The sequence below is a fragment of the Saimiri boliviensis genome, chromosome 3 (assembly GCF_048565385.1).
Source record: "Saimiri boliviensis isolate mSaiBol1 chromosome 3, mSaiBol1.pri, whole genome shotgun sequence".
Lineage (NCBI taxonomy): Eukaryota > Metazoa > Chordata > Mammalia > Primates > Cebidae > Saimiri > Saimiri boliviensis.
Window position 1 is genome coordinate 73352163 of NC_133451.1, and position 22758 is coordinate 73374920.

The 22758-nt window shown below is 39.2% G+C and overlaps 1 pseudogene; it reads left to right on the forward strand.

The window, feature by feature from the left end:
* The first annotated feature begins 1027 nt into the window (after positions 1-1027).
* Positions 1028-1928, forward strand: LOC101037551 (small ribosomal subunit protein uS2-like; annotated as a pseudogene).
* The last annotated feature ends 20830 nt before the right edge of the window (positions 1929-22758 follow it).

Here is a 22758-nt window from a genome sequence, read left to right on the forward strand (position 1 = left end):
GCACTAGGGAGGTGGTGCTAAACCATTCAAAACCATCCCCATGATCTAATCACCTCCCACCAGTCCTGACCTCCAAGAGTCAGGATCACAATTCAACATGAGATTTGGGTTGGAACACAGAAGCAAACCATATCACTAGATATCATCCATTCTGAAAAACTGTTCTCTTTCTGTGGACATGTTAATCAAGAAAACAAGTTATCTGAATCTAAAATACAATGGTGAGACAGGCACAAGCATTAAATATAGAGAGTATAAACTTCTCATTCCAAAAGGGAAAAATTGGAGGGGATAGAGTCACCAATTCCAATTAATTTTAAAATACACAGGGAACAATTTTGTTAGGTTTCAAGGCCCATGTAACTCCCATAAATAATGCATGAGAATTATAATTCTTCTGCATCCTCATCAACACTAAGTATTTTCAATATTTTTAAACTTAAGGATTCTAATATCAAATGGCTAAATTTAACTATTCTAATATTGAAAATTATGTGGTTTTAATTTTCATATCTACAATGACTAAAAATGTTAGATATCATTTTATGTGGTTATTTGTATCCATATATCCTCATTGGTGTGTATCTGTTCAAATCATTTACCTATATTTTAATTGAACTTTTAAATTTTCTTACTGTCGAGTTTTGAGGGTTTTTTTTTTTTCTATTTTGGACAGAAGTCCTTTGTTGGATATATACATTGAAAATATTTTATCCTAGTATGTAGCTTATATTTTCATTTTCTTAACAGTGTCCTTTCCAGAGGAAATAGTTTTAAATTTTTATTAAATCCAATTTATCTTTTTCATAAATGAATAGTGTTTTTGATATCATGTCCAATAACTCTTTGATATCTTGCCTAACCCCAATTCCTGTGTTCTTCTGAGAGCTTTATAGTTTTGGGTTTCACATTTAGATCTGTGATCTACTTTGCGTTGATAGTGATTTAGCCTTACCATGCTACCCACAGAAGGGTCCATACAGCATTGTTGTGGATTCTCATTGTAACTTAAAGGGAAATTTTCAAAATGTCCAAAGCCCCTGATGTCTTGCAAATGAAGAAGGAGGATGTCCCTTAAGTTCCTTGCAGCAGGAACTCACTTAGGTGTCACCAATTTTGACTTGCAAATGAAACAGTACATCTATAAAAGGAAAAGTGATGGCATCTACATCATAAATCTGAAGTGGACCTGGAAGAAACTTCTGCTGTCAGCTCATGCCATTGTTGCCATTGAAAACCCTGCTAATGTCAGTGCTATATCCTCCAGGAATACTGACCAGAGGACTGTGCTGAAGTTTGCTGCTGCCACTGGAGCCATTCCAATTGCTGGCCGTTTCCCTCCTGGAAACTTCACTAACCAGATTCAGTCGGCATTCTGAGAGTCACAGCTTCTTGTGGTTACTGACCCTAGGGCTGTCTACGAGTCTCTCATGGAGGCATCTTATGTTAACCTACCTATCATTGCTCTGTGTAACACAGATTCTCCTCTGCTCTGTGTGGACATTGCCATTCCATGCAACAAGGGAGCTCACTCAGTGGATTCGATGTGGTGGATACAGCCCAGAAGTTCTGCCCATGCATGGCATTTTCTGTGAACACCTGTGGGAAGTCATGCCTGATCTCTACTTCTACAGAGATCCTGAAAAGATGGAAAAAGAAGAGCAGGCTGCTGCTGAAAATGTTATGACCAAGGAGGAATTTCAGAGTGAATGGACTCCTCTAATTCTTGAGTTCACTGCTACTAAGTCTGAGGTTACAGACTGGTCTGAAGGTGTGCAGGTGCCCTCTGTGCCTATTCAGCAGTTCCCTACTGAGATCGGAATGCTCAGCCTGCCACAGAAGACTGGTCTGCAGTTCCCACTGCTCAGGCCACTGAATGGGTAGAAGCGGCCACTGAATGGGTAGAAGCAACCACTGAATGGTCTTAAAATTTTTTGCACAAGCTCTTAAGCAACATGGAAATAAAGTTGATGAAAAATAAACACCAGTTTCTTAAAAAAAAAGATATAGGGGTAAAGTTTAATTTTTCCTTTTATGGTTTGTTTGCAGGGGAAGTTCAATTGTTCCAACACCATTTTTTTTTTTCAAAGAAACCAAACCTATTCTTTCTGCATTTACTTACTTTTCACCTTTGCCAAAAATCAAATGGTTACACCTATACAGGTTTATATCTGGATTGTCTATCCTGTTCCAAGACTGCTCTAGACTGATGCATGAGTCTGTTCCTTTGTTAATACCACATTTTCTTGATTACTATAGTTTTGTAGCATATCTAAAAGTCAAGTGCTATGAATTCTCTAATTTTTAAGACTGCTTTAACCATTTTAATTTATTTGGCTCTCTATATACATTTTAGAATCAGCTTGTCTACATCTACCGAAAAAAACCCACAAAAATTTGGTTAGAATTTTGCATAGAATTGTAATTTGGCCAGAATTAACAACTTTCCTCTGTTGAATCCATGAGCAAGCCATATTTTTCCATTATTCAAATTTTCTTTGATTTCCTTCTTCAGAATTTTGTAGTTTTCAGCACATGGATGTCACATAGTTTGGTTAGGTTTATTACTATGTACTTCTTCTTTGTAGGGTGTTTTGTGATTTTAAAAAATAATTTTGTTATCCAATTGTTCATTGCTAGTGTGCATAATAAAAATTGTTTTATGTGTCTACCTTGTAAAGAACAAGGTCTGTGTTCTGTGTTCTGTGACCCTGCTTAACGTACAGATTCATCCTTGGATTTAAAAAATAAATTCCTGGGAATTGTTATGTTGGAAATCATGTTATATGCAAATAAGAACAGTTTATTTCTTCCTTCTCACCTCATGCTACTTTTATTGTATTGTTTTTCTTGATTTATCACAATGGCTATGTTTTCCAGGATGGTGTTCAGTAGTATTGCTGAGAGTTAATATTCTTGCCTTTTTTAGGAGAAAAACTTTTTTAGGAGAGAAACTTTGATTCTATTATCAGTAAACAAAATGTTAGCATAGATTATTGTATAAATCCTTTATTAGGTTGAAGAAGTCACCCCCTATTCCTAGCTTGCTAAAATTCTTTGTCAAGAATCGGATACTGACCATAGGCAGAATAATAAAATTTGACCCTTTTATCACCCCATATAAATAAATGATCTGAAACTACAAAACTACTAGAATAAAATATGGAAGAAAAAAGCTTCTTGACATTGATCTTCTCAAAGATTTCTTAACTATGACACCAAAAGCACTGATGATAAAAGCAAAAATAGTCAAACTGAATTGAATCAAAGTAAAGAGGTTCTGTACAGCAAAGAAAACAATTAACAGAATGAAGAGACAACCTGTGAAATAAGAGAAGATATGTGCAAACTATACATCTGATGAGAGGATAATATCCAAAATATGTAACAAACTCAAACAACTCAATAGCAAGGAAACAAATAACCTGAATTTTAAATGGGCAGAGGACCCAAATAGACATTTCTCAAAAGACATTCAGGCCAGGCGTGGTGGCTCAAGCCTGTAATCCTAGCACTTTGGAAGGCTGAGGTGGGTGGATCACCTGAGGTCAGGAGTTCAAGACCAGCCTGGCCAACATGGTGAAACTCCATCTTTAGAAATAAATAAATAAATAAATAAATAAATAAATAAATAAATAAATAAAGACATTCAAAGGGCTAACGGGCTGACACAAGTATATGAAAAAAATGTTGAGCATCACCAATCATCAGGAAAATGCAAATTAAAGTCACAATGAGACATCACTTCAAATCTATTAGAATGTCTTTTATGTTTAAAAGAAGATAGACGATGTTTGTGAAGATGCAGAGAAAAAGGAATTCTTGTACATTGCTGGTGAGAATGTAAATTAGTATAGCAATTATAGAAAACAATATGGAGGTTTTTCAAAAAATTAAAAATAGAACTACCATATGATCCAGCAATTCCACTTCTGGGTATATATCCAAACGAAATGAAATCAGTTTGTGGAAGAGATATCTGCACTCTTGTGTTTATTGCAGCATTATTCACAATAGCCAAGATATGGAATCAACTTAAGTGCCCATCAACAGATGAATAAATAAAATGTAGCACATATGCACAATGAAATACTATTCAGTCTTAAAAAGGAAAAAAATTATGTGATTTGCAACGACATGAATGGATCTGGAGGACAATATGCTAAGTGAAATAAGTCAAGCACAGAACGATAAATACTATATGATCTCACTTATATGTGAAATCTTAAAAAGTTGAATTAAAGGATGGAGAGAGCAGAATGGCAGTTACTAGTGGCTGACTGGGAGAGAGAGTATGGGAAGATCCTGGCCAAAATGTTTAAAGTTTTAGTGAGACAGCAGAAATAAGTTCTAAAGATCTATTGTATAGCATGGTAACTATAGTTAATAATAATGTACTGTGTACTCGAGAATAGCTAAGAGAGTAGATTTTAAACATTCTCACCACAAAAAAAGAGATAAGTATTGGAGGTGATGTACATGTTAATGATCTTGATGTAATTATTCCAAATGTATACATATATCAAAGCATTATGTTGCACTGCATACATGTACACAATACAATTAAAAATATATAGATAGACCAGTGTGGTAGCTCATGCCTATAATCCAAGCACTTTTGGGGGCTAAAGCAAGAGGATGGCTTGAGCCAAGGTGTTCAAGACCAGCCCTGGCAACACAGTGAGACCCTGTCACTACAAAAAATAAAATCAAAAATTAGCCAGGTATGAGGGCACACACCTATAGTTCCACCTACCCAGGAAGCTGATATGGGTGGATTGCTTGAGCCAGGAAGGTGGAGGCTGCAGTGAGCTGCGTTCTCACCACTGCACTCCAGCCTGGGTGACAGAGTGAGACTGTCTCAAAAAATTTCTGTATCTATATCAAATGTATGTCAAATATTGTCAAATGCTATTTCAGGATCCATTGATATAATGTGGGTTTTTCTTCTTTAGATTGTCCCTGTGATGAGTTACACAGATTACCTTTCAATTATTGAACCAACCTTGCATTCTTTGAGTAAATTGCATATTTTCTTAGAGCTGTTTTCCTTTTATATAATTCAATTTACTAATGTATACCCAGGCACTTTGTGTGTATGTTCATGAGGAATATATTGGTCTTTGGAATTTTTTTCCTGTATCATCTTTCTTTGAATTTTATTTCTAGCTTCATAAATTATGAAATATCTCCTTTCTTCCATTTTCTGGAAGAAAATATGTAATATTAGTGTTATATCTCCTTTTTAAAAAAATTGTACTGTAGCCGGCTGCGGTGGCTCACGCCTGTAATCCCAGCACTTTGGGAGGCCAAGGCGGGTGGATCACGAGCTCAAGAGATCGAGACGATCCTGGCCAATAAGGTGAAACCTCGTCTTTACTAAAAATACAAAAATTAGCTGGGCATGGTGGTGCGCCCCTGTAGTCCCAGCTACTCAGGAGGCTGAGGCAGGAGAATTGCTTGAACCAAGGAGGCGGAGGTTGCAGTGAGCCGAGATCGTGCCATTGCACTCCAGCCTGGGTAACACCAGCGAAACTCTGTCTAAAAAAAAAAAAAATTGTACTGTAGGTTCTGGGGTACATATGCAGATCATGCAGGATTGTTGCATAGGTACATACATGGCAAGGTGGTTTGCTGCCTTTGTCCCCCATCACCTATATCTGGTATTTCTCCCCACGTGATTCCTTCCCATCCTCCCCATCCCCCACTGTTGACCACTGACTACAGTGTGTGATGCTCCCCTCCCTGTGTCCAGTTGTTTTCATTGTTCAACATCCACCTATGAATGAGAACATGTGATGTTTTTGGTTTTCTGTTCTTGTGTCAGTTTGCTGAGAATGATGGTTTCCAGTTTCATCCATGTCCCTATGAAGGACATAAACTCATCGTTTTTTTTGATGGCTGCATAGTATTCTATGGTATATATGTGCCACATTTTCTTTGTCCAGTCTATCGTTGATAACATTTGGGTTGGATCCAAGTCTTTGCTATTGTAAACAGTGCTGCAATTAACATACCTGTGCATGTGTCTTTAAAATAGAACAACCTACAATCCTTTGGGTATATACCCAGTAATGGGATTGCTGGGTCAAGTGGTATTTCTATTTCTAGGTCCTTGAGGAATTGCCACATTGTCTTCTACAATGTTTGAACTAATTTACACTCCCACCAACAGTGTAAAAGTCTTCCTATTTCTCCACATCCTCTCCAGCATCTGTTGTCTCTAGATTTTTTAATGATAGCCATTCTAACTTATGTGAAATGATATCTCAATGTGGTTTTGATTTGCATTTCTCTAATGACCAGTGATTGTGAACATTTTTTCATGTTTGTTGACCTCATATATGTCTTCTTTTGTGAAGTGTCTGTTCATATCCTCTGCCTACTTTTGAATGGGTTTGTTTGCTTTTTACTTATAAATATGCTTTAGTTCTTTGAAGATTCTGGATGTTAGCCCTTTGTCAGATGGGTAGATTGCAAATTTTTTTGCCCATTCTGTTGGTTGCCATAATCACTTAGTAGAATTTAACTGTTAAGATATCTAAGCATAAAGATTTCTTTTTCAGAAAGATTTTTTTGTTTAACTTTGAATTCAAGTTTTTAACCGCTGTTTGACTGTTCAGGTTATCTATTTCATCTTGGATAAGTATTGGTAACTTGTGGTTTTTCAAGGAATTTAAATTTCACATAATTTGTCAAATTTGTTGCATTTTTCATAGTATTAACTTCATAGCCTCTTAATGCCTGCAAAGTCTGTTATGATGTCTCTTCTTTTATTCCTGATACTGGAAACTCGTGTCTTTTCTCCTTTTGCTTTGTATATCTTTCTAGAGTTTTCCAAGTTCTATCAACCTTTTGAAGGAAACAGCTTGTGTTTTTATTAATTGATAATTGTGTTTCTGCTTTTTATTAATTTAATGTTCTTATTTTTACTATTTCTTTCTTCCTATTTTTTATTTCTTGTTTCTAGTTTAAGGTGGGAGCTTAGATACTTTTATTTGAGAATCTTTTTAACTTTTTTTATCTCTTCCTTCCTTCTTTCCTTGTTTCCTTCCTTCCTTCCTTCCTCACTTTCCATCTCAATTTGTTACCCAGGCTGGAGGGCAGCACAAACGTGACTCACTGTACCCTCCATCTCCCAAGACCAAGAAATCCTACTGCTTCATCCCCTCAAGTAGCTAGGAATGCCGGCGCACATCACCATGCCCGATCAATTTTGCATTTTTTTGTGGAGATTTGGTTCAGCCATGTTGCCAAGGCTGGTCTTGAACTTCTGAGCTCTAATGGTATGCCCAGCATGGCCTTTCAAAGTGCTGGGATTATAGGCATGAGCCACTGTACCTGACCTCTTCCTTTTTAAGTATCTTGTTATAAATTTTGATCTAAACAGTGACTTAGCTGCATCCAAAAATTTTTATGTACTTTTATTTTCTTTCATTTCAAAATATTTTCTAATTTGTCTTGAGATTTCTGCCTTGATACATGAGTTATTTTAATGTGTGTTATTTAACTTCCAAGAGTCTAGAAATTTTTCTGTTAATTTTCTGATATTTGTTTCTTGTTTAATATCCACTGTGGTCAAAGAACATACTTTATTCATACTTTATTTTTTATACATTCCAAATATTTTAAATTAGTTAATTTTGTTTTATGTTCCAGGACATTACGTAGCTTCGTAAATGTTTCATATGCATGTGAAAAAAAATGTATATTTTGCCTGTTGTTTGAGGGAGTGTTCTATAAATCACAATTAGATCCAGTTGTTCAATAGTGATACTTTTTTCTTCTATATCCTTGTTGATTTTTGATCTACTAGTTATTCTATTACTGTGAAAATAGTATTGGAGTCTTCAATTATAATTGCATATTAGTCTATTTACCTTTAAACTTCTGTTCATTTTTGTTTTGTGTAATTTAATGCACTATTACTAGGTCCACACAGATTTAAGAAAGTTTTGTCTTATTGATGATTTGACTCTTTTAACATTATATACTGAGCCTTTTATTCCTGCTAGTATTTTGGCTGTAAAGCCTATATTGATAATCTATATAGCCACTACAGCTATCTATTAATTAACGTTTTCAGGTATTCATTCTTATCATTCTCCTATTGACCTACATCAAATTATACTTGAATATACTATTTTGTACACAGCATAAATTTGTTTTGTGGTGGTTTTTTTCCATATCTTTTCCACTGGTGTGTTTAGAACATTGGCATTTAATATAATTATTGATACATTTGCATTTAGAGCTGCCATTTTATTATTTGTTTCTGTTTAGTGTATCTCATTTCTGTTCTTCTGTTTTCCTTTTTCTGTTTTAGGTTAAGCATTTTTTAGTATGCTAGATTATATAGTAACTCTGTGTTTAACTTTTGGAGGAACTACCTGCCATATCTTTGGCAACACTTATTATATTTTTTCTTACAACCATTCTAATGTTGTGAGGTAATAGCACATGATTTTGTTTTATCCATTTTTTTTATTACATCTCTTTGTATAGCTTTTAAGCAATTGCACTAGGGCTTATAAGATAGCATGTTAGTTTTGCACAGTCTACTTAGAATAAGTATTTCACTGCTTTAGGTAGACTATGGATATATTATTAGCATATATTTCTTTCTACCCTACCGCCACATTAAAACCCCATCAAAAAATATTCCCTCACCTGCAACACATGCAGTTATAATAAAATATACATAAGAGATGGTCTAATAGGAACAGCTCTGGAGTGCAGTTCCCAGTGAGAATGCAGAGGGTGAGTGATCACTGCATTTTCAAATGAGTTTTTACTGCCCACAGACCAGGAGATTCCTGGGAGGAAAAGTGCCATGAGTTTCCAGCATGGCTGTTTCAGCCAGCATATCAGGTCTCCACACAAAAACTCACACAAATCTGGGCGGCCATTTCAACTGATGCCTGGAATGTCTGGGAGACAGAGTCACCCATTCAACTGATAAAAAGGGGGCTGAAACAGGGAGCCAGGTGATCTGGGTTGGCGGGCCCCATCCCCACAAATAACAGCAATCTGACATGCTCTGGATTGAGAGTTTCACAGCAAGCACAACTGGACCCAGGACAGTCCAGCTCTGTGCTGAAAAACAGCATCCGCCATTACTGAGGCAGTCCACCACTACAGAGGCAGTCTGCCATTACTGAGGTAGTTCACGATTACTGAGGCAGTCCACCATTACTGAGGCAGTCTGCCATTACTGAGGCAGTCCACCATTACTGAAACAATCTGCCATTACCGAGGCAGTCTGCCATTACAGAGGCAGTCCGCCATTACTGAGGCAGACTGCCATTACCCAGGCAGTTCTAACTATACCTCTATAAACAAAACCACAAGGAAGTTCACGCAGCAGTTGGGCAGAGCCCACAGCAGCTCAGCAATGCCTCAGCTGGCAGACTGTGACGAGGCTACCTCCTCGCTGGACAGGACATCATTGAAAAAAGGCAGCAACATGTCAGGAACTTATAAATAAAGCTCCACCTTCCCAGGACAGAGCACCTGGTATCCTTATCAGAAGAGGAAGAAACACCACAAGTGCATGCACACATAGGAGGAGACAGTGAAAAGGCAGCCATCTGCAACCCAGGAAGAACGTTCATACTAGAAACCATCCCTAATGACACCTTGATCTTAGACTTTCAGCCTCCAGAACTGTGAGAGAATATACTTCTGCTGCTTAAGCCATCTAGTCTGTTATATTCTGCTATGGCATCTGCACAGATAAATAAAAATATGTTTGTCTTGTGCCAGTATCACTCTGTCATGATTACAACTGCTTTGTAGTGGGTTTTGAAACCAAGATATATGAGCTCTCCTTATTTATTCTTTTTCAGGTTTGTTTTGATATTCTGAGTTTCTTACAATTTCATATTAAGTTTAGAGTCAGCCATCAATGTCAGCAACGGCAGCTGGGATTCCAATAAGAATTGTGTTGAAACTGTAGATCAGATGGGGACATATTGCCATTTTAACAATAGTAAGTCTTACTATCCATGACCATGTTATGTATTTCCACTTATTTAACCTTCTGTAATTTCTTTTAACAATATTTTGTAGTATTCAGGGTGCAAATTTTATACTTGCTAAATTTGCTCCTGTGTATTTTATTCTTTTTGATGCTAATATTAATTGCTTTATTTTCATATTCTTTATTATAAGTGTATAGACATACAAATTATTCTTGCAGAGTGATTTTGTATCCTGCAAAACTGTTTAACTTAGTTATTAGTATAGCCACAACAGCTGTCTTGTGGTTGTTGTTTGCTTGATTTTTTTTTTTTTTCTTTGAGATAGGGTTTCATTCAGTTGCCCAGTTTGGAATGCAATGGCACTATCTCAGTTTACTGCAACCTCCACCTCCCAGGTTCAAGTTATTCTCATGCTCCAGCTGCCTGAGTAGCTGAGACTACAGGTGTTTGTCACAATGCCCAGCTAATTTTTGTGCTTTTAGTAGAGATGGGATTTCACTATGTTGGTCAGACTGGTCTCAAACTTCTGGCCTCAAGTGATCTGCCCACCTCAGCCTCCATAGCAATGGAATTACAGGCATGAGCCACTGCACCTGGTCTTTGACATTTTTTAATCCTTTGATTTTCAATCTATTTATGTCTTTGAATATAAAGGTTTTCCTGCAGACAACATATACTGAGCATGTTTTTAAATAAAGTCTGACAATCTTTTCTTTTATATTTAATTGTTTAATTTACCTCTAATAAGAGGTTTCTGTTGCATATATTTCATCCAGTATACAGTTCATACTTTTCCATTCTTTTGCACGCTTCATAATCTGTTGTTGGAAACTGGACATTTTTAGATAATACATTGTAGCAACTCTGGAAACTGGTACCCCTTCTCCAAGATTGTTATTATTATTTTCTTGTTTATTTGTTTAGCGAATGTTGGGTTATTTTAGTAAAGTCTATTCCCCAGCTTCCACATCCTTACTTCTCAACATGCACACAGTGGTAAGCCTCTGATGCTCTCTGATCAGGGAGGCACACTTTTGTGTGTATCCAACTGTTACCCTTGGATGTTAGTAGTACTGGTAAAACTCTCTTCCACACTTTCCTAATTACACCTAGCTGTTAAAGTCTACTAATTTCTGACACATTGCTTAATTGTTTCCAACAGTGCCCTGGAACATACATTAAAAAAAATAAATCTAATCATACTGTGGCACTTTATATGGGAAAGTTTTTGAAATCAGTGTTTGCAGTTTGTATTAACCCCAAGAGAGCTCCTCTTATTTCTCAGATTAGTGTTTGCTATTTACATTAACCCCAAGAGAGTGTCTCTTATTTCTGAGATCTGTGTTTGCTATTTGTATTAGCCCCAAGAGGGCTCCTCAGCTATCTTATTTCCCTATCTCTCTTACAAACTAGCCGGCCTATAGTCTAGGCTATATCTTCATTAGGTACCCAAATTTCCTCTAAATTGCTTTTAACCAGAAATTCTACTGTTCTTGAGAGTGCCCTTAAGTTTAAAATTATCTATGCTTTGTTCAGAATAAAGTAACCCGCCTTAAGAAGAGATAAGGATTTGCCTCTTTTATGGCCTGATTCGCCCCCTAAGCAAAATTTCTGAGCTAGAGCTCCAGAGTTAGGGGTGGAAACAATGACAAGCTTGTCTCTGAGTGACACCTTGGTTCTAAGAGCTGAATGCTTGGTGGATGGGGTGAGAGAGGAGCGTGGAGAAGCAGCAGTTTGCAGGTCTTTCAACTTGCCACACATGGTGTAGAACCTTTACTTCAAAGGCCAAGGGAAAGGCTCCCAGGGCTCCAGTATTCCTGTAACAGCCTAATGCCTTAATCTTGCTCACTGCCCAGAAAAGCCAATTCCCTGAAAACAACAGATACTGCAGCAAAGAAAGCGTTTAAGTGTTGAAAGCTAAGAGGCTAAGGATAATTTAGCAGGCAGTGGGATAGGGACTAGGTGCTGCTGATTGGTTCCGGATGAAATCATAGGTGTATCCAAAATACTCTTCTTGTGCCCAGTTTCAGGGTAGGGGTCACAGGACTGGTTAAGCCAGTTTCCTGGTATGGGTCACATATACAGATGGCATCAACTGATCTGCCAAAATGCAAAAGTCTGAAAAATACTTCAAAGACCAATATTGGGTTTTGACCGGTTGTTATCTATAGGAGTAAACAGAGAACTTACAAATCTTGTCACCTTCGGAACTGTGGCTGGTTATCATTAAACTACATCTACATCTTAGCAGAATTCCCCATTTATAATCCTACGCTTGTGGCCTTTCATTCGTTTTACAAAGGTAGTTTCAGTCCCCAGAGGGGGCCAGATTTTCAGAGAGACTATTATCCCTTCTTCAAAGTTGAACTATAAATTAAATTCCTTCCACAGATAACTTCATCTATACCCAGGAATGAACAAACACAACTAGCTTGTGAAGTTAGAAGCAAGACAGTGTCCACTAGGTTACATTTCTCTCACTGTCATAATTTTTGCAAAGGTGGTTTCATTCTCAATGCACCACACCCAAGGTAGAACTTCCCTTCTACAAGTAAGGGTTGGGTGGGAGAAGAAAGCTTCCTCCTCCCAGTTGTAGTCACCTGAGACTTAGCCTTAGCAACAGGAAGCCAGGGGCAGGACCAAAAAAGCTGAAGTATGTCCTACTTCGGCAAAAGCCCTGCGGCTGAGACCTAGAGATACAGAGAGCCATATTATTGGCTGCAGCAGTCTGTAGTAGAGTCTCTGCCTCACTGAAGCTGGGAGGGGCCAGGAAAGTAGTAGTTTCAGTTCAAATGTCATAGACTCACCTTTTTTGCCAGATTTTCATAGATTTTCTTGAACAGATACTTCTTTATTTGCTGTTTGCCCTTAGGAACATTTCCAGGGAATTTAAAGTGTTGTTTCTTTATACATAATTTTCACCAGTTTCACTGAGGAGTGGATCAGCAGTGTTTCCCACACTGCCATCCTAGAAGTCAATCGATTTCATTTATATTTATTGTTTAGCTATATATGTTACTTACAAGACTTATCTTTGCTTTTCACGCCTAATTTTCAGTTTTCCTATAGTTAACTTTGTCTCTCTCCATTAAAACAGTGGCTTTCAACTTTGTATCAGTCCTCTCAAGTTTTCAAACTCTTGGTTTCTAGGAGATTTAGAAGTCAGGCTTTTGTTCATATTGATGTTTACACTGAATATTCAAGACTCTGATATTAGCTATAATTTCTTTCTTTCTTTCTTTCTTTTTTTTTTATTGTTAGGGTCTTGCATTGCTGTCCAAGCTGGAGTGCAGTGGCACAATTTTCACTTACTGTAGCCTTGAACTCCCAGGCTCATGCAATCCTCCTACCTCAGCTTCTTGAGTAGCTGGGATTACAGCCACGTGCCACCACAATCAGATACATTTATTTATTCATTTATTTATTTATTTATTGTAGAGACGGACTCCTGCTTTGTTGCCCAGGCTGATCCTGAACTCTTGGTCACAAGCTATCCTTCCAGTTCAGTCTCCCAAAGCACTGGGATTGCAGGCATGAGCCATAGCTACCCGCCTTGAGTATAATTTTAATCTAAGGCTTCAGGGAAGACAGCAATCTTCTCCACCACTGTCCTCTTCCATTATTTTGTCTATGGGTTAGGTCAGGTTTAGGAGGAAGAGATAGGGATGGCAAAGTTGGAGAGAGAAAAATGTTACTTCAATATAAAATCTACACAGTCTCTGACTTCAAGGGAAACCGTTAGTAGGAGTTCCTATTGCTGTGTGGTTGATTTGTTATGAGGTTGTCACCCTTTGTTGCAGCCTGGCTGGCTTCCTTGAAAACAATCAGCAAGTGACTAACCAGGCATAGCAAGACTGGTGCTGACACAGGAAACCACAAAATGATGAGAGACCTGGGGATGCCCAAAGGAAGTCAATAGAGGCATACTCTCAAATTCTTTCAGGTTTTGGCTTGCAAAGCCTCCCAAGACTTCTGGAAATCCTTCATCAGTGCTACTAGGAATGTTCCAGCCAAAGGGCACTTAAAAAATGATTCTTTAAAAGCTTGGATGCTTAAGTTTACAAAACCCATTAAGTTTTTACTTCCAGTTGAAATTGTGCATGAAAAATATGTTTTCAGCAAGAATTCCCAGAGAATTCTATTTGTGAATAGTAATAGTAGTGTCATGGTTATTCTCCATTTTCTCCCCAAAATCCATTCTCTAGCCTTCTCTCCTGGCTCTGTATTCTCAGAGGCTGACCCATGCAGATTCATTAGCATGCTCCAGTACCTTGCTGGTTAGTTAGTTTCCAGTTGGGTTTGGCCATTGAAATACATATAACGTGACATTGGAGGGTGCGAGAAGAGAAAAGATGAGTTATTTCTTCCCTGTTCTCTCCTTGCTACACCATTGCCTCTGTGGCAGTAGCTGTGTCTCTCTGTCTCTCACTGGGCCCTTCTTTCAAGGTTCTGATCCTTAGCAGGCTGTGGAAACACTAATTCCTCTCCTAAAAGCTTCCTGTTATGCTGCTTTCTGTGTCGCTCACTCTCTTGTTTTTTCCCATCACCTGGTCCACATATTTGTAGTATTCCCTCACCTGAAGAGGGGACAATTATTTCCAAGGCCACCAGTGGATGCCTAAAATCACAGATCTTACCAAATGCTATATATGCTATGTTCTCTTTAATACATAAATACCCTGAAAATAATTGATTTATACATTAGTTCCTTCAAGAGATGAACAATAACTAAGATAAAATAGAACAAGTATAACAATATACCATGTACTCCCATATGTGCGTGCACATATATATGTATACACATATGTATGTGTATATATATACATATACATATATGTATATATATATATATATGTTTAAAGGAAAGTTTATTAAGTATTATCTCACATGATCACTAGGTCTCACAATAATCCGTCTGCAAGCTGAGGAACAAAGAGAGCCAATCTGAGTCTCAAAACTGAAGAACTTGGAGTCCAATGATAGAGGGCAGGAAGCATCCAGCATGAGAGAAAGATGTAGGCTAGCCAGTCTCTCCTTTTCACATTTTTCTGCCTCCTTTATATTTGCTGGCAGCTGATTAGATTGCACCCACCAGATTAAGGGTGGATCTGCCTTCCACAGCCCATTGACTCAAATGTTAATCTCTTTTGGCAACACCCTCACAGACACAATCCCATCCAAATACAGTTACCTAAAGTTAACAATACTTAAATGCTGATATGAAGTCAATAAATCTTATGTCGAATGATAAAGGAAAAAGAAATAAAATGAAGATAATTCCTTAGTACAAGGGTATACATCCACAAGCATGTTTTTAACAAAAGAAGGAGGAAATACTCATGACAGTTTTGCGGTCCTCATTTCTGCAGCTGGTCACATGGTCATAGCTGTTATTGATGACTACCTTTTCCTACTACCCATTCTGCATTCCCTTTGCCTTCAGCAAGTAGCTCAGCAGGTTATGTTTTTTTTTCCTGGCCGAGTGACCCAAACCTTCATCCTGAGGGGTCTGGACCATGTAGTCCTGCCTGGATTGGGCTGTTATAGTTTCCCATTGACCTTAATCACAGAACATGGTAATACTAAGAGACATCCTAATGGAGCTCCTGCATTCCATGTATATTCTTTCCTTCTGTTGCAGAGTAGTAGACTGATTTCATCTTGATAATCTGGGTCAATCACCCCAGCCAACACCATAACTCCCTTTTCAGTCTGTTGACTTAAAGGTAGGAGGACCCTAAAGTGTCCGGGTGGCAATCTTAACTTCCAGTTTAATGGAATCGTTGTTGTGTCTCACAATACAACAACGAACACAAAGGAACAGGTGGCAGTGTTCCTCTCTCTGGAACTAAAACCTCTAGGCCAGCAGAAGTGATGTGGGAACAGGCAGCAAAACTTTTGCTAATGCATCAACTAGAGGTGATGGTGAGTGGTGCCACTTCCACTTCCACCCCTCAATTCCTGGACCCGTGAATCATGGCTATGAGAGTAACAATACCTTATATTAGACGTTGATTCAGAGCATACATAGCCTTCTGGAGAACTTTGCCCTACTCCTGAAAAGTACTGTCACATAGTTGGCATTGTAATTGTGACTTCAAAAGGCCATTCAGAACTTTGCCCTACTCCTGAAAAGTACTGTCACATAGTTGGCATTGTAATTGTGACTTCAAAAGGCCATTCCACTATTCTATCAATCAAGCTGCTTCAGAATGATGGGGAATATGCTAAGGCCAGTGAATTCCATGAACATGAGCCCACTGTCACACTTCTTTAGCTGTAACATGAGTGCCTTGGTCAGAGGCAATGCTGTGTGGAAACCACGTTGGTGAAAAAGGCATTCCATGAGTCCATGGATGGTAGTTTTGGCGGAAGCATTGCATGCAGTATAGGCAAACCCATATCCGGAGTGTCTGTTCCAGTGAGGGCAAACTTCTGCTCTTTCCACGATGGAAGAGGTCCAATATAATCAACCTGCCACCAGGTAGCTGGCTGATCAGCCTGAGGAATGGTGCCATATTGGTCTCTGCTGTTGGCAAATTGGGCACTCAGCAGTGGCCATAGTGAGTCAGCGTTGGCGAGTGGAAGTCCATGTTGCTGAATCCATGTGTAACCTCCATCCCTGCCACCATGGTCTCTTTGTTCATGGGCCCATTGGACCATGACAGGGGTGGTTGGGAAAAGAGGCTGAATGGTGTCCACAGAACAGGTAATTCTATCCACTTGGTTATTAAAACCCTTCTCTGCTGAGGCACCTATTGGTGAGCACTCACATGGGATACAAATATCTTCATGGTTTTTGACCACTCAGAGATGTACTGCTCGAAGTTCTGCCTACAGGGGAGATATCTCTTCATGGCTGTCCTTCATGTCCTAGAAAGGGGCTGTAGTGCTGCAACTATCCACTTTCAGGTGGTGCCTGCATATTGTGCAAAACCATCTGTGAACCAGGTCCTAATATTCTCTTCCCCTGTCATCGATCACAGGCTGGAAAAGAGATGATAAGGTGGCAGGAGTGGAGACCATGGGTATTTGAGCCACTTCCCCATGTAATTTACTTGTGTCTTCAGGACCAGCTCGAGCCTGATCAGATATGTACTCCTTCCATTTGATGATGGATGCTGCTGTGCACAACCCACTTTGTGGCTACATGGGTCAGAAAGCACCCATTTCATGATAGGCAGTTCAGGTCACGTGGTGACTTGACGATCCATAGTCATTCAGTTTCTACCAAAGCCCAGTAACAGGCCAAGAGCTGTTTCGCAAAAGGAGAGTGGTTATTTCTAGAAGATGGGAGGGCATTGTTCCAAAATCCTAGAGGCCTCCACTGTGATTCACCTATGGGGGCCTGCCAAAGGCTCCACACAGCATCCCTATCTGCCACTGACACCTCAAGTACCATTGGATCTGTTGGGTCATGTGGCCCAAGTGGCAGAGCAGCTTGCACAGCAGTATGGACCTATTGCAGAGCCTTCTTCTGTTCTGGACCCCACTCAAAACTGGAAGCCTTTCAGGTCACTTGATAAATGGGCTGGAGCAACACCCCCAAATAGGGAGTGTGTTGCCTCAAAAATCAAAATAGGCCCATTAAGCACTGTGCCTCTTTCTTGATTGTAGGAGGTGCCAAATGCAGCAACTTATCCTAAATCTTAAAAGGAATATCTCAAAAGAGCCCACACCACTGGACCCCTAGAAATTTTACTGAGGTAAAATGTCCCTGAATTTTAGTCGGATTTATTTCCCATCCTCTGGCACACAAACATTTCACCAATAAGTCCAGTGTGTTTGCTACTTCTTGCTTACTGGATCTAAGCAGCAAAATTTCATCAATGTAGTGGATCAGTGTCATACCTTGTCAAAGCAAAAAGCAGTCAAGGTCTCTCCAAATGAGACTGTGACACAGAGCTGGAGAGTTGATACACCCCTGAGGTAAGACAGTAAAGGTATATTGCTGGCCTTGCCAGCTGAAGGCAAATTGCTTCTGTGGGCCTTATGGGCAGGAATGGAGAAAAAGACATTTGCCAAGTCAATGGCTGCAAACCAGGTATCAGGAGATGTGTTAATTTGCTCGAGTAATGAAACCACATCTGGTATAGCAGCTGCGATTGGAGTCACCACTTGGTTAAGATTACAATAATCCACTGTCATTCTCCAAGATATATCTGTCTTCTGCACAGGCCAAATGCAAGTGTTGAATGGGGATGTGGTGGGAATCATCACCCCTAGGTCTTTCAAGTCCTTGATGGTGGCACTAATCTCTGTAGTCCCTCCAGGGTTGCAATATTGTTTTTGGTTTACTACTTTGCTAGGTAGTGGCAGCCTCTAATGGCTTCCATTTGGCTTTTCCCACTATAACAGTCCTCACCCTACCAGTCAGGGAGCCAATGTGGGGGTTCTGCCGGCTACTAACTGTGTTTATGCCAATTATGCATTTTGGCACTGGGGAAACTACCACAGGATGAGTCTGGAGACCCACTGGACCCATTGTAAGTCAGACCTGAGCTAAAACTCCATTAATTTCCTGACTTCTATAAACCCCTCGTTTAACTATGTCTGATCATTGCCCTTTCCCCAATGTACAGTTATCCTGGAAAAAGGCGGGAGGTCTTCTTGGGGAAGGATGAAGGAAAAATTCACTGCATAAATTGTTGGTAATGCAGTGGGGTCCTTCCTCAAGATGACCTGGCTTCCCTTTCATTCAAGGGGTTCTGTGTCAGTAAACTGGCTCAAGCCTGGAAATTGATTGAGGGGCCATGATTTTCTGTTTTTATAACTCAAATTAGTCTTTTGTTCATTTGATCTAGAAGTTTTCTACTTATATAAATTAAGTAGGAACGTAGTAGGCTTCCTATCAATTTCACTTATAGGAACACTGTGATTAGCTCAGAGCTCTACATGAGTCAGACTATTCTTATTGCCACTTTGCCTCTGCTCTCCATTACAGTAGCTATGCCCACCTTGCCTTTTGACAGTTGAGCACCACCACTTGGCCCCTGCCACCATGGGATCCAATTATTCCCATTGGAATTTAAATTTTGTAGTTGAGTTACTGCAGTTCTCACTGTTAGATCTGACATACAGACAAGAGCAATTACTGAGCTCATCAAAGATGTAGGTAATGCCGTCACAATTCTATTTCACCAGGCATTGATCAAGGGTATATGTCTTCTGTATCCTCCCAGCTGGAATGAGGAGGTCTAAAGTGACTAATCTACTCCACAATCTCAATCTCCATAAGCCTTTAGATTCTTTCCTCTACGTTAAACCTAAGGAGATCAGGCATTTCCAGCTGGCTCACAGTGGGCCATCTTTTAATCCGTATTTCAGCTAACCAAGCAAATAAACTATTAGAACCTTTTTAAAGTCCCCAAGCTGCAATATTAAAGAGTCTCTACTTAGTAAGCCCAGATCAATAAACTTAGCCTGATCCAACTCCATGTTTCTTTCACCATTATCCTATACACTTAAGGTCCATGCCTGTTCTCCAGATTTCTGTTTATATAAATTAGAGAACTCAAACAGCTCTTTTGAGTGTAGTCCCTCCTCAGGGGTCACACTCTCAACCTCACCTCTAGGGTCCTGCTGGGACTTCAGTCTAGTTACAGGCCTAGAAGCAAATAGAAGAGTTGGGGGTGGCTCCTGAGGAGAATCAACATTATCTTGCCTGGTAACTGCCTCGAGAGGTCATCACTATTGCTTCAGGCAGCACTGGTCTGTCTCCTCAGACAAAGGTGGAAATGCTGACGGCTTCATGGGCTGGGCTGAAGAAAGGATGTTGCCACCACTGGGGATGGGGAAGCTGTTTCTTCTGGCAAAAAAAGATTCATCAGAGTTTACAAACTCAGTGTCCCCAGCTTCATCAGGGTCCTCCCACACATCCCCATTTTAAGCTGCAGGGTCCCATTCTTTTCCAATCAATGCACTCACTTTAACAGTAGATAGCTGGTGAGGCTGTGCATGCATCTTTCATTGCAGGTCAGCCACTCACATGATAAGAGCTCGTGTCTGTTTTTCCACAATTTCAGCTCTTTCTCTACAGGAGATAAGACTCTCACATAGTGGAATCTTAGCAGATTTGAGGCTCAGTATCTGCTTCTGAACCCAGGGGACAGAATCCCTGAGTTCATCATTTTGTCCACTGAACTTAGGAGCAACAAACCAGCTTCATTACGTTTCTTGGTTCTTCACATATGGTGATATGGTCAAAGGTATTATGTATAGAGTCACTAAACTCCTTACGTCTCACATATATATATAATATACGTGTGTGTGTGTGTGTGTGTGTGTGTGTGTGTGTTTCTGTATGGGAGTTTATTAAGTGTTAAATTACACACACATAAAGTCCCATAATAGGCTGTCTACAAGCTGACAGAGAGCCAGTCCAAGTCCCAAAACTGAAAAACTCGGAGTCAGATGTTCAAGGGTAGGAATCATTCAGCACAAAAGAAAGATGTAGGCTGGGAGGCTCAGCCGGTCTCTCCTTTTCATGTTTTTCTGCCTGCTCTATATTTGTTGGCAGCTGATTAGATTGTAACCACCAGATTAAGGGTGGTTCTGCCTTCCCCAGCCCACTGACTCAAATGTTAATCTCTTTTGGCAACACCCTCACAGACACACCAAGTATTAATATTCTGTATCCTTCCATCCAATCAAGTTGCCACTCAGTATTAACCATCACATACTATAATAAAAGTTATATAAATGTGGCCTTCCTATCTCTCTCAGAATATCTTATCAATACTGTATTCACCTATTTTCCAACTGCAGAAGGCAGAACCACAGAATCAGGGAGACTACTTACCTCTTAATATGATTCATTTGGGCTGAATTCTGTTTCCTATTGGGTCTTTGAGAATTGCCATATTTTAAAACCTTCTATGTGTATCATCTAAGCCTCATGATAATCCTCCAAGGCATCAACATCAACCCATTTTACAAATGGGGAAATATTACTTAGATAAATAAAATACCCAAAGTTACACATCCAGTGAGTTGTAGAACAGGAATTCAATTATTGGTCCTTCTAACACTGAGTCATTTTCTTTGTTTCACTTAAATTTATAAGTACATTCTAATTATACTACTAATGCAAATACTAATTTCATCTAAATTTAAGATAAATTTTACATCAGTTGTCTTCTGAACATATTAAGACTAAGTCCTTATTTTGAAATATTTGATAAAATTCACAAAGAAACTGCTAAACTCAAGAACAGTATCCCTTTAACGACTATAATGATAACAGAAAATTTTATATAAAATAATGACAAAACTTGATAAGCTATACTCTTGTTTGATGTTAACATTATTTCTTCTTTGATGTTTGGTTTCTTTGTCAGACACCCTTGCTTGCAGCCCAACAACTATTCCCAGTCTCTTATCCCTATCTTTTTAAACTTTAAAGGCTAGTTTTCCCTGAATCTTTTTGCAGAAAGAGTGGCCAGGTGATTCAGGTCTGCCTAATGAAAAGTGAAAGTATTCATTTCATTGATTAAAGCAAACAATCACAGCTCTTTGCCCTTGTTCCTTTCGTCATGTTTAAAACAATGGTTTGATGCTTGGAATTATGGCAGCTATATTGTCACCATAAGCCAACATGCCCAGCGTTCCTAGATTTAGCAAATAAATATACGGAATGGCCAGCTACAGTTTCAATTTTATATAAACCATAAATAAATTCATAGTATATATCCCAAATATTTTATAACATATACTAAAAAGAGTATGATAATTGTATAAGGTACACAAACATATATTGTATATAACCTAAAGAGCTTAAGCTAAAGTCAACCTAAACACTGAGTTCCACAAACTGTCAAAACCCTGAGTTTTGTTGTTGCTTTATTAAATTGTGAATGGATAAAAGGAATGTAAACTATGACCATGGCATAAACAAAAACAATACGCAGAATACTGTGTTAACTGCCACCCAGCCTAAGAAAAAGAACCACCTCAGAGGCAGTCTCTATCCTGGATTTTGTGTTTAATCTTCCTTTGACATTTTAATAATTTCCTTGCTTTCCTTTGTTCATCTTTATTCCCTCTGAAAAGCTAAGGATGCAAATAAGACCTTTGCACTTTAAAATGTACTGAAGATAGCCTGAAAATCTTCCTTCCCTTAGCCCCTAAATTACTAGTCTGTGAGAATGATGCAAAATCTAAAACAGGAAAGTGCTCTTTATCTTGGTCCTCAGAAAAAAACATTGCAAAAGTTGGCCTTTGCAGAGGTAGGTAGGTTTATAGACAAAAAGAGATACAAGTGACAAATGAAGTGGGGGGCAGAATCCTACATTTTGGGGGTTGAGGTTTTAGTCTTTGTGTGTTTTTAGAGAAGCAACTTCAACTTTCAGGTTTCTAAAAGGGCTCCCCTGCCTTTCCTTCAGCTCAGCCCTAGGCAAGCAGACCCCCTGCCCAAGCCTCCCTCCTGAGATCATGCATATGCTTTCTTGCTAAATGACTCTTAGCACCGTTATCTCCTCATGGGATACATCTGTTGGGTGCCTCGCATCCTCAGCTCCACTTTCATCTCTTCTATCTCAACACATTGTTTCCTCCACTCCTGGTGCCAGGGTGGAAGGAAGCCATCCCGCCCGGGCCACACTCGGGGATTGGCAGCCAATGAATGATTGGCAGCGGGCATCTCTGTAAGAGCTTTGGCATGTTGCAGAGTAGAAGTCCCGTGCTAATGAATGCCATCTACACCTACCAGATGTGCCACTGGGTGACATGCCAGATCTTTTACATAATGCCATTCTGCCGGACACAAGACAGCTGG